Source organism: Typopeltis vanoorti, chromosome 9 (genome assembly GCF_054136105.1).
Source record: "Typopeltis vanoorti isolate ZY-2024b chromosome 9, IOZ_Tvanoo_1.0, whole genome shotgun sequence".
Taxonomy (NCBI): domain Eukaryota; kingdom Metazoa; phylum Arthropoda; class Arachnida; order Uropygi; family Thelyphonidae; genus Typopeltis; species Typopeltis vanoorti.
Window position 1 is genome coordinate 29305732 of NC_143557.1, and position 14054 is coordinate 29319785.

A 14054-nucleotide genomic window follows, 5' to 3' on the forward strand; every position below is an offset into this window, starting at 1 on the left:
GAAAATAACTAAACAAGTTTAATAGTTCCTATATTTCATGTTACAGAGACATTATCGGGTATATGAGATTAAAATTGTAAAAACACACAAAACAATAAGTGAAAAATTTTCCCTCCCCCCACATCATTGAGCTCTCCAATTTTACAAACAGAAGAGAGGGCCCATGCCTGTATCCTCCTGTAGCCTGTTTCTACATGGAAAATATTTCAAAAAACATGCTTGCTCTTGATAATGACATTTTCAAAACCTACCTAGCTAAGATATGTTGATAATGTGTTCTATATTTGGTCACATGATAACAGCCAGCACCCCTTTCAATCCTATTGAAAAAAGAAAATAACAATAGCCTGCCTTTCCTAGATACTCTAATCATACATCTTTCCAGTGGCACCCTTTCTTTCTCAGTTTACGGAAAACCTATCCACGCAGGTAGATACATACTTTTCCCTCTGCCCAAAAACAATATAGTGTAATTTTAACCCTTGTCAACAGCCCCTCCAACCAGACTTCCCTTACAGCTGAACCAGCTTTATTTACCAAACTTTCCTATCCAATGGGTAGCCAATTGTAGAATGCTAAAAAATTAACAAAATAAAATAATGATACCAAGAAATTATATACTTGGTTTAGTCCTCTGTCCAAGTGCAAGCAAATAAAGTTTGTACCTGAAGTATTTTTAGGACTGGGGCAACTCGTATATAGATATAGAAGCTAATGACTTCACATCACTTGCCTTAGTATCCCATAATGCAAAGCACACATCCTTACAGACATGTGTGAAGTCATTAGCTTCTATATATGAGTTGTCCCAGTCCTGAAAATACTTCAGATGCAAACTTTGTTTGCTTACACTTGGACAAAGGATTAAACCAAGTATATAATTTCTTGGTATCTTTAAATTAACAAAATAAAATGTTTAATCAATATTTTATTATTATTTTTTTCATGTTTCTAGTCCTGAAGGAAGCCTTTTACATTAGGCCTTTTCTTCATACTTATATTTCAGGTTTTAAAATATTTTAAGTTTCAATGAAGTTCTTTCTGTCTCACTAGTTTACTTATCATTAATATCATAATTCACAATTTCGATTACAAAAAGATCGTATTTGCCAAATACAACAAAGGTAGGCAGATACCAATGTATGATCGTTTAATATTTTTTTAGTACTTTGTTAATTTAAAAAAAGGTGTCAGCCATGAGACCAGCCCTCAAGATGGTATGTTGCCAGTTTCTAAACACACATCTTTAGAGTTAATGGAATGAAAACAGCATAATAAAATAATTAAACACAGGCTTGATAGTTAAGTATTTTGTCTCTGTCACAGAGACATCATATGGAATACAGTATAAAAATTGCAATAACATGAAAACAAGCAAACAGTCAGTGGAAGATGTTAGACTAGATGCATGAAGTATTAAGAGGTGCACCTTCTATGGGTGCTATAGTAGCTGGCCTTGGCTGTTGGGCAGGAGGTCTAAGAATTTCATATTTATTTAGATTTGATTGGTTTTTGTAAATCTGTGGTCATTAAGAACAGCAGTTTGTACAAATCAGATTCTGTGCAAGGTGTCTAAGGCATGGTCAGGACCTGACTGAACCATAATAGTGGTAGAAGTTAAAAGGACAGTCAGGTCTAGCTGACCACACACCAGCCAAGACTAATGTAACTACCAGCAACCCACAAAGGTACTCACTCTTGGGGCTTTATCCAGTCTAATATTTTCCACTTATTGTGTGTGTTATTTATATTATATCTCTCTGTGATTATTAATTGTGCTATTTTCATTTCATTAAACTTAAATATGAGCTTTAAACAGCACCTAAACCTAAACACTCAAAGCCAAAAGCACTGTTACATATACTCATGAATTGGATCTAGAATTTTCTGCATCCAGTTATGCAAGCCCTTGATTTGATAACTCAAGCATTGTGAAAGATCAGAATCACACAGAAACAAAAGCCAGAATCTTAGGTTCTGTTTAGAACCTCCTAGTGAAGGGAATGAACATCACCTTGTTCTGAAAGCATCAGAAAAACTGACAATTATTTTTTCTATAAGCATTTCTCCACTAATGCCCAGAGTAAATGAAAACTCCCTGAGGAGAAAACATGATTATTGAATGCTATTTATGTATTAATATACTAAAGCTTAATTTAAAGGATGTGCCTGTATATAATGAAAAAAGGTTTTGCTTCTTAAATAGATTAATTACAATAACTGCAAGTGAAAGATTTCTGGTAATCTTGTAATGTTGAATGAGTTTAATGAAAAATTGGAAGGTTGTCCCCCCCCCCCAATTTACTGATTTTTGCTTTTTCTTAGTCAACCTTAGAATATTGTTCACACATTTGAAGCTGAAATTCTTGATGGTGTCCAGAGGACAGAAATTCAGCTGGTAAATGATTCTTCTCCCTTCCCTCACTGAGTCATTTCAATTATTATTATTATTCGTGACACCTCCAAGGACTCATCGCGGGAGGACACCTACTGACAACTCTCCATCTCCACCGCTACCGAACCTCTACTCACAGATGGTCGACATTCTTTTACAAATGCACAAAATCCTTTGTCTTCTTTTATTCCATTAAACTGTTCTCTGAAACAGCATTCCCAACCCAAATAAATACAACCTTTAGCTCTTTGAGTAAAATGTCAGTAGGTTCCTTCTTTCTCACAAAACTAATGAGTTGCTGGTTCTTCCATCTCGTGCAGATGGGATTCACATACCATATATTCCGCCATACAAGTTGACCTGGCCTATAAGCCGATATTGGAATTTTTTGAGTTTTTATAGTATACTTGTCGTATAAGTCGACTCAAAAAATAAAAGTTATGACAGTTTTAAGTAAAATTTTTATACAGGCATCAACCACTAGGATCATAACTGCCTTTTTAGTCCTTCCATTCTTTGTTTTAGCAAAAGATATAAAATACCTAGTTGACAAAAGAAATTTTATTTCGTATTGACCAGTTGCTGAACTAAAGTGCAATGGCTCCTTTTAAAAGAATGAAATATGATGCAAGTTTTAAGTGCAAAGTGATTAAATTTGCATTGGATGTTTGTATAAACAATCCATTTAAAGACAGTTTACGAAAACAGTGGAATGCGTGGATGCAAGAAGGAGAGAAAAATTACACAAAAGGAGGACAAATACATCTTTGGTAACTATGTGTGAATGGGTAGCAAAAGCCTGGGATGAAATAAAACCAGTTACAGTAATAAAATCTTTTAAAAAATGTGCTATATCTAACAAATTAGATGGCTTGGAAGATGATTTTGCTTACAATGATGACGAAATTGATGCTAAATCTGATGGAGAAAATGAATACAATTTATATGACGATATACCGGAAGAAATTACAGAACCAGAGTACAATGAACTTTTCATACATTCAGACAGTGAAAATTAAATTTTAAATATGTAGTTACCTACCTATTTTCTTTTGTAAATAAATAATTATATAACATGTAAATAATTTTTTCTGTAAATAAATTTGATATAAGTTGAAATATTTTTACTTATTTACCCTTTTTGTACACTACTAATAAATTTAACAGAGTATGATATGTACTAGTTTTTTCTTGGAAAGCAATCAATTTTTGACCCAGCGTATAAGTCAACCTAAAAAATTTAGTACTTTTTTTCAGAGCTGAAAAGTCGATTTATATGCTGAAATATACGATATTTAAAAAAAATAAAAAAAAAATCAATCTTGGGTAGTTTCCCTTAAACAATGCAAAACCTGGAATCCTCTTCTCTGACAGAATGCAATACCGTTGCATTCTGTTACTGTCTTTACTGTTCTCCAAATTCTGATAGGGCTGTGACCTCTGAAAATTTATCCTTGAAGCACAATTAGGTCTGGAGATTTTAATGCCACACAACTCATACCTGCTTCCCCTTTCAGTGATATCTGGAAGAAATGCTGAAGAGATCTTTGTTGTTGCAATGACCTAACTCAAATTATTCATTATCTATCAGATTTCTTGTCATCCCTTAATCTTTTCTTGACCATTTCTCCTTCAAAGTATACCATGGAGATCAGTTTGCTCCTCTTTAACTGAAATCATAACCTCATCCTTTTTTTTTTTTTTTTTTTTTTTTAATTTACAGAATGCCATTCTCGGCCTCATGCACTTGTCCATATAAGTTTCATTATTTTTATTATTTCTATTCTCTTCCTTCCCATGGCCTAATTACACAGCTCAGAAAGAAGTCAAGGGACACCGTAGCATGAGGAACAAGCAGCCACAGCACCTTCTTTAATACGAAGTAGGACCTCCTTTTGCTGCAATGACTGCAGCAATCCTACGGGACATACTTTCCACAAGTGTATAATAGTGATCAATGGGAATTTTGGACCATTCTTCTTGTAAGCATGTAATGATGTCCTAGACTGTTGTGGGGCAGACATCCCTTGACCTCAGCTGACACTCCAGTTCATCCCACAGATGTTTCAAAGTCTGTGGAGGCCAGTCAAGTGTGGTGATATTAATGTCCACAGACCTCGCAGTTACACTAGCAGCCGACATAGCATCTTTCTGGAAGAAACAATGGTCAGTTCTATAGAAATGCCACAAAGTAGGAAGCACTGCACTGCCAGAATGTTCAGATCCCTCTCAGAGCTCAATGTTTGTGGCACCACAGAGGTCCGAAGCCAAACCAGGAACATAATGTCACACTCATCTGGTAGAGATGTTCACCAGTGATTTATTGATTCATTGCTCCATAACACAGCTACCCAAGCTTCCACATCCCACTGCACATGCTTTCTGCACCACTGAAGATGACTGTTCAGGAAATGTGGGGCTTGCATATTGCAGTCCTACCATGGAAACCCATGTTGTGAGCCTCACTTCTGAATGTTTTTGTTCAGATTCCTGTTCCAGTCGATACCCAAAACTCATTCAACATATCAGCCAATGAATGTTTTTATGTATTATCCTTCATAGCACCCTACAGTCATTGTTCAGCAAGTCTGTTGGGTAGCACTTGTTGACTCCTTGTACTTTCTGTGTGACTTTCATCTCAGTTTGGTATCACTAATTGTTGACCTGGAATGGCCCAATTTGTCAACAATTTGACAAATAGGGCCATTCCAGATCAGATAGGCATCCTATCACAACGCCTCTTTCAAACTCCAGCTACAAACACATCACTCATTACATGGCATGATGCACCTTTCCCAAGGGTGTGTCCATTTATTTATTTCCAAGTGTATAAAAAAAGAACTTAAATGCAATCTCCAGAATTCTGGAGGATGCATTTGAAAAACAAAGAAACCATGTGATGTAATACTAGTGTATAATAGCTAAACTCCAATTTAATATTCTGGCAGAACATAGGAGAGATCACTAATTTCACATGAACATGTGCCATTTTGAAAAGAATAGTTTGATTCCTATTGTGATATGCGAAAAAAAACTTTATAAGGGGGTTTTCAACCACTGGCAAGTTATATGATTTCATACAAAGGAGGAGGCAGGATTTTCCCTGCTGGAATTAGTTTTTTTTTTATTTTTTTTCCCCACAAGACACGTATGTCAGCCTGTAAATATATTCAGCTAGAATTCTCACACACACACACACACAGTTCCAACCACTCGTAGCTTGGCCAGCAAGTGGATAAGATTCATAGGGATGACAAAACTTCATTAACATAGCAACCCAGAAAATTATTCCAGTCTAAATTGCATGAACCAAAATAATAACAATAAAAAATAAAGATTGCTTCTGAATGTCAGTTATCTTTATTCACATTTCTAATTTACAAAAAAAAAAAAAAAAAAAAAGTTAACAAATTAAACCGTCATCATTTTGTATTGTAAGAAAGCTAAACACTGTGTAAAACTAGCTTAACAAAATTCATGGAAAGACTTTAGTAAGAACATTGTTGAAGAAGCTCAAAAATGGAGGAAAGAGAGATGATAAAAGTGACATGTAAACTGGAGAAAAAGATATCTTTGAAGTATGGAGTAATTAATTCGAAAAATTGCAAAGTGACAGCACAGTAGTAAAACAAACACTGACCAGGCATGCAATCAAGAATACATATCCACTTGAAGTAGAAAGACAACTGGAGTAGATGATATTGGATCAGAAATGCTCAAGTATGGAGATATAAAAGTCTTACAGTGGCTGCACTGCATAGTTCAGAGGGACAGATTCCAGATGATTGGAATGAGCTCTCATAGTACCCATATATAAAAAGGGAAATAAAACTGAATGTGAGAATTACAGAGGTATTTCTCTACTGAGTATTGTAAGATTTATGCCAATATACTTGAGGAGAATTGTGAAAGATAAGCTTGGTGAAGAACAAGCTGGATTCAGGCCAAATACAGGCTGTCAGGATCGGATTTTCACTTTACGAGAAATCATGGAAATATAACAAAGATCTGTATTTAAGTTTTGTAGATCTGCAAAAAGCATATGACAAGGTGCCAAGAGAGAAGATATTCAAAACACTGCAGTTGTTTGGTGTCAGTGGGACATTATATCAAGCAGCTTAGTCTTTATTTGAGTTGTAAGTCAGCAGTCTGAATTGAAGTACAGGAAGATGGTTCAATGTTCAATCTCGTGTTATACAAGGTTGTACATTATTCCCTCTGTTATTCATTATCAATGTGGATCACAATATAAAGGAAAGTGGTATTAAACTTGATATCAATATTGGAGGTGTTAATCTCAGCTCTTTGATTAAAAAGACAATGAAAATATGCAGAAACATTGAAAATATCAACTGCATTGTGAATGGAGAACCTATAGAACAAGTAAAACATTGCAGCTACTTAGGCCAGATTTTAATAAATTAAGTATGGAAATAGCAACAGAATCAACAAAGCTGGTATGGTAGGAAGTCAATTGAATAAATTTATATAGAACAAGAGAGAAATTAGCCAAAACACTAAATTAGTTGTATACAAGACGGTACTCAAGCGAATTTTAACTTACGGATCTAAGAGTTGGGTCAGAAGTAAAACACTTGACCAAAGACTAGAGACCGCAGATATGAGAGTCCTAAGAAAGATTAGGGGCATGAACAGATGGTATCAATCAATGGCAATATATTAAAAATGAGGATATTAGGAAAGAACTTGACATTGTCAGCATCCAGGAATGCGTTAGCAGAGCTAATCTCAGGTGGTATGGTCACTTAAACCGAATGGGAGAGGAAGATTAGCAAAACAAGTGTTCTCTGTCAAGTTGGTAGGAAAAAGACCAAGATTATAAGTGGATTGATATGGTAAAAATTGCCTTAGAAGATAGAAATATAAGATCTGACAAAGTTGGAATCTTGACAGGTAGCAGAATTGTAGATAGTAATGGTGTAAATTTTTCATGTAGCATGTAGTACTATCATATCCTGTACACGTCAGGAATTTGATGAAAAAAAATTAAAATAAAATTTAATTACCAAAGGTATATTATTATTATTATTCAGGCCTCCATGGAGTCAAAAGACTCATCGTGGGAGGTCCTTTCTAAGAAACACAAGTCCATCAAGACTCATCGAGGGGAGGTCCCCCCCCCCCAAGAACACAAAGTCTATCATACCACTCCTTAAATGCATCGACCGTTCTCGCTCTCACCACTCCATCAGTCAATGCATTCCATGGTTCATCCACCCTCCATGCAAAGAAACCACTCCTCATCCTCTTTCTCGCAGTTTCCTTTCGTAACTTCCAGGGATGGCCAATTGCCATGACTCCTTCCCGCTGTTCACCCAAGCGAAATAACTCCCACTGTCAACCCTGTAACCACCTCTCAACAGCATAAAAGTCTCAATTATATCGCACCTCCTTCTATCCACCAAACTCTGCAGTCCACATTCCCTCGGCCGATCCTCATAACCAAAATTGTACAGTCCTGAAACCATCTTTGTCATCCGTCTCTGCACCCTTTCCACAGTTAATTTATCCCCTTCAAATCCTGGGGACCAAATCTGAGAACAATAGTCTAAGTGTGGTCTGATCAGAGACTTATACAATGGAATGATAACCCTTTTATCTCTGCAGGTCAGTGTCCTCATTATTGCAGCAATCTTCTGCGTTACGTTCACTACCTTTGCAATATGTCCCCTAAATTTCAGGTTTCTATCAATCATCAAACCCAGATCTCTTGTCTCTCTACTTCGTCCAGCACATCTGCACTATTACTAATAACCTTTCCCAGCTTCGCATCATCTGCAAACAACTGAATATCCCCTTGCAGTCCACAGACAATGTCATTGATATAAAGGTTAAACAATATAGATCCCAGTGCTGAGCCCTATGAAACCCCACTTGTAACCTTCTGCCTCTTTGATATTGCTCCACCATACACAACTCTCTGATATCTATTGGACAGCCAATCCTGAATCCAGTTGACCAATCTGACATCCAGACCCATTTGCTGCAACTTGAATATCAGCTTATCATGTGGGACCCTGTCAAATGCCTTTACTAAGTCTTGGAAAATGGCAGTATATGCCTTTCCCTCATCTAATGCTCTTGTAACTTTATCATAAAAGGCTAGCATATTGCTAAAACAAGAATGCCCCTTCACAAATCCGTGTTGACTCTCACTGATAACATTACCCTCATCTGCCCAATGCTGTATATGGTCCCTCACTACTTTCTCCAAGTTCTTACTAACTACTGATGAGACACAAACTGGCCTATAATTAGACACTTCCAGTCTGCTATCGCCCTTATGCAATGGCATAAATTTTATCTTCCATTCCGTTCCATGGGCACTTTTCCCCAGCCAGACTTTCATTGAAAAGCCAGGTCAAGGCACTGTCAGTTCCTTAGCACATTCTCTCAAAAAGTTACAGTAATTGTAAACATCGACTGAAATAATTCTCTTGCTTTTGATGCAAAGGATACAAGTACTCAAAAAGCAGTTAATAAAGCAGGGCCTTTTATCTTTGTGAACACAACATGAGAAGCTATGGTGCAGGAGGGACTAATGGTGAGTGAGCAGAAGGTTATGAGAAGTTAAGTAAACTTGATGTTAAGGCCGTATATCACTGGGTGTCATGATGAAATGCTTAAGGAATTAATGACACACCTTCTTAACCTGAATCTTGCAACAGTCTCAAAAGAATTGAATGCAGGAAAAAATTGTTCCACTTCACAAATGGAGAGGATAAGACTGAAGCTACAAATTGTAGACCAACGTCTGTGTCTGGAGTTGCTAAGATTTTTGAGGTGGTAAGGTTCCCTGCAAGAGTCCCTGACTAAATTGATTAACTATTGTAATAGATATGGTATGAAGGTCAGCATTAAAAAAAAAAGACAATGAAAATAGGCAGAAACATTGAAAATATCAATTATATTAGAATTAGATAATAGTAGTATTCTTTATGGTCAGCATGGTTTTTTTTTTTTTAGGGGGAGGTTATGTTTTAGTAAACAAGGTGACAAATTCTCTGGATAAGGGTGATGCATGTAAAGTGGCATACTTAGATTTTTGAAATGTCTTTGATAGACTGCAAGATGACGTGCTGATAACTAAATGAAATAAGAGACTAGGGAGTTGGATAGGTGATCGGCTCTCAGATGGTATCTGCAGGTTGTATATAGGGAAGTGGAAGGGCAATAGTAGAGCACTGCAGGGATTGTTTTGCTTTGGGAACATTACTGTTTAAATTTGTATGTCAATGATATATAAAGAAATCAGTAGACTGTGTATGCAGGAGTAGAATCCCAATTTTCATAGAGGGAGACAAGAGTAGAAACCAGAGACCATCCCTGGAAGTGAGGAACATATTCTTTGCTTGGAGAGTGCAGTGGAATGTGCAGAGTATAGAACTGAATGGACGTCATAATTTTGCAAGAAATCATAGACCTCCTGTGATGAGTCATCTTTTGAGGTCTCATGCTAATAATAATAGTTAATCAAAAATTCTTATGCCTCTTTAGGATCTGACTAACCTGAAGGCTTTTTTTGCCTTCAGACAAAAAACAATGTCTTTTGTCTGACAGAGAACAAAATATATTATTCTGTAGGAAGTTTTCAGTATTGAGACCACATTATAATATAAGGAATTTATTATTATTATTATTTGACACCTCCAGGGAGTCCTAAGACTCATCGAGGGAGGGCACCTACTTTACAACTGTCCGTCTCCACCACTCAACCTCATCCACAAACCACCTCATCTACACCAACACCATCACCACTATTATTTCACAGACAATCACAAACATCCATGCCCACGGTGGGATTCGAACCCGCAGCCTTTTGACTGGAGAGTGAATACGCTAACCACTCGGCCAACCAGGCCGGCATCATCAGGGGTAGTGGTACATAAGTTTTACACAACAGAAATGTATTAACAATTAATTACACATATTAGATGTTTTTGATTTATGAACTCCCGGAAGACCCTCTAGAGAGCGCATCCCCTGGGTGGCGGATAGGGGAGCCCCACCAGATATGGCAGGGTGGTCCGAATATGTTGAATAAGGGAAGTGGCTTTTCCATGGTCCCCTAGCTGGGTCTATTCTCTCTCTTCCCTCTTCTTTGAGGTAGCCCCCCCCCCTTGCTCTTTAATCTTTATATGGCATTCCTTGCCCAACTCTTGTAACTCATGACCCTAATGCTATTAGAGTAATCAAGGGCTATGGGTCATTCTATTTCTATCTCTACTCTATCTCTTTAAAAATCTCTCCTATAACTTAAGGTAAGCTTGAAGGCCTCAAGATGACAGACCCATCACCAAGCTAGACTGCAGATGACCAGTAACCCTCTCAGTCAAAATTTAACCCATTAAAAAGACTCATGAAGATAGTAAACGGACAGACATTTTTGGTAACGAACCGACTTGGAATAAGGATTTGAGAAGAAAATTACCGAAAACAAAAAAAAAGCAGAAATACACCTATTGGAATATAGCCACCTAGAATGTGAGAAGTATCCACCACAAAATCATAGAACTGGACCAAGCACAAGAAGAAAGAAATGTAAAAATAGCAGTAATTACAGAATCTAAAAAAAAAGCAGAGAGTAACAGACGAAACTGAAAATTATATCTATATATACAGTGGGGTAAAAGCAGAAGAGAGAGCTAAATTTGGTGTAATGATCTTTCTACATAAATCTCTTAGAAACAATATAATCCATTACAACTTTTGGAGTGATAGAATAATAGAAATGAGAATTAAAATAGACAGAGGCTATATGATAGTAATTGGCACTTATGCACCTGAAGAAGGAAAAGAGGAGGACTCAGAAAACTTCTGCATCCAACTGCAGAACATATTAAATAAGACCAATCCTAAGGATCACATTTTGGTAATAGGAGATCTCAATGCAAGAATTGGCAATAAACCATATAAACCAAACATAGGACCTATCAGAGAACTTAACTGTAATAGAAATGGAAATAGATTAAGAGATTTTACTATAAGCAATAACCTTAAAATAATGAACACCTTCTTCAAACATAAAGATATCCACAGATACAGCTGGGAAGCAAGAGACACAAGAAGCATCATTGATTACATAATCAGCAATATCAAAATGTCAGAAATGATCATAGATACAAGAGTATACAGAGGATCTGAAATAGAATCAGATCATTACCTTTTAATTGGAAAAATAAAATGGAAACCAAGATGGAAAACAACAAAAAAGCATAAGGAAAATAGAAATTTTGAACCTTTCAAATTTAGACTTTTGGACGACAGTAGTATTAAAGACTTGTACCAAAAAAGAATAAAGAACTGGATGACAAGTATAAAACAAAATCAGAACATAGAAGAAGAATGGTCAAACCTATAAACCATAATGACAAAAGCTGCAAAAGAAAGTTTAGGAACAAAGAAAAAGAGACTTTAGGGACTGGGATGATGAAATTAAATGCATTATTGAAGAAAAGAAAAAAGCATATAAAAACTGGCTCAACCTAAAAACAATAGAATCAAAAATCAAATACAGCAGGAAAAAAGCAATAGCAAAAGCAGCATGCAGGAGAATAAACAGAAACAGATGGAACAATTTTGTAACAAAATTAGAGAGAGACTGCACGCTCAAAAGACCTAATGCATATAAAATCCTCAAAGATCTAAGCAATGAAACTAGAGAAAAAGCAGATATTAATACCATTAAAATAGGAACATGGCAAAATTACTACCAAGATCTATGGTATGATGAAAGCATTCAAAACAGAAAACTACCCTTTGTAAACATCTCTGATAACTTGGAAAACATCACTCTAGAAGCATTAACCCAAAGCAAAACAGGAAAGGCTCCAGGAGAAGACAATATAAACTTGGAACTTATCAAATATGCAGGACTTGAATTCTCACTCAGGTTACTTACCTTTTATAATATGATCTGGAAAAAAGGAAAATGCCCACAAGATTGGACCAAAGCAATAATTATTCCCATCTACAAAAACGGACACAAATCTGATTGTAACAAAAATCGTGGAATCAGCTTACTTAGTACCTGTTATAAAGTATATGCAAAAATCTTAGCATATAAACTTAAACGTATAGTAGACCCAAAATTAATAGAAGAACAAAAGGCAGGTCTTGCATAGACTCTGCATTTATGTTAAAATTATTAATTGAAAAACACAGAGAAATGAACATAGAAATGCACATAGCTTTTATAGATTACACCAGAGCATTTGATAAAATTATCAGAGAAAAACTATGGGAAATCCTAGAAGAATATGAAATACCAAACCAACTCTTTAGAGCCTTATATAATATATATCAAGATAATAAAATATCTGTGAAGTACAATAATTCAACATCAAGCTGGAAACCAATAAATCGAGGAGTACGTCAGGGTTGCCCTCTCTCATCAATTTTATTTAATATATACATAGATAAAATCATAAATTATGGAGTCTAAATAATCTGATAAAAACATATGGTATGGAAATATCAACCGACAAAACAAAAGTCATGGCCTTCAAAGGTGCTAATCCAATAAGAAGCAAAATAGTAATAAACAACAAAATAATAGAGCAAGTAAATACATTCAAATATTTAGGTTGCACAATGTCATATGAAAATGAAGCTGATATAGAACCAAAGATATCAAACTTTTTAAAAGTAACAGGCATTATATTTAATAATGCCTGTTACTTTTAAATTTTAAACATAAAATTTTTAAACCCAATTATGTACAAAAACACACACGAATAAGAATCTACAATACAGTAGCTAAACCAACCTTACTTTATGGCAGTGAGATATGGACAATAAAAAAAGCAGATGAAAAAAGAATTGACTCATCTGAAATGAAATTTCTGCGAAAAACTGAAGGAGTCACAATAATGAACAAAATGAAAAGCAGCGAAATCAGAAAAAAACTTGGAATTACAACCTCCCTAAATGAAACAGTTATTTGCTATAGAGAAAAATGGAAAGAACACATACTAAGAATGAATAGAAGCAGGATATCTAAACAAATTCTAAATTACCACCCAAAAGGTACTCGATGCAGAGGAAGACCCTTGAAAAGATGGAATTGAGTCCAGAACAGGCTACTTGGCCTATAAGCCTGGAAAGGAAGAAGAAGGGATGTTTTTGATAACTTCAAAACTGCTAAATAAACTGATAAACCAGAAAACAAATGATAAATTCATTATTGTAAGATTGCTAGTTGTTGCTATCATGTTCTGTAGTATCATGCATGCTATATCCTAGGTCCACTGCATTCTAGTTTTGAGGGAAACTTGTGCCATAGTATTATAAAATATCTACACATAAACACAAGGAAAAGTAGTATTTATTAAATATGCTAGCAAATATTTCGGTTTCAAATTAACAAACTATCATCAGTGGCTTAAACAACAGTTTTTCACAAGGTAGAATGCAAACAATTAAATTATTCAAAGTAGTACAAGCCACATGATGTTAAATTGTATTGTGTAGAGATCCTAAGCATTTGTGAGGCTTCTTTAAATTTTCTGGTGAAACAGTTATCAGTATATGGCATTTCCATCATCAGCAAACAACTGAAGATTCCCAGTCAGGCCACATGATATATAATTTACAAACAAGTTAAACAGCAGAGGCACAAGAACAAAACCCTGGGACA

The 14054-nt window shown here is 35.6% G+C and overlaps 2 protein-coding genes across 4 annotated transcripts in view; one reads left to right on the forward strand and one right to left on the reverse strand.

Moving 5' to 3' along the window:
* CNPYb (FGF signaling regulator protein canopy b) overlaps positions 1-14054 on the forward strand; it is a 285994-nt gene that overhangs the window by 237956 nt on the left and 33984 nt on the right. The gene's annotated exons all lie outside the window — the stretch shown is intronic.
* Positions 1-14054, reverse strand: part of LOC150102943 (uncharacterized) — a 149276-nt gene that overhangs the window by 1953 nt on the left and 133269 nt on the right. The gene's annotated exons all lie outside the window — the stretch shown is intronic.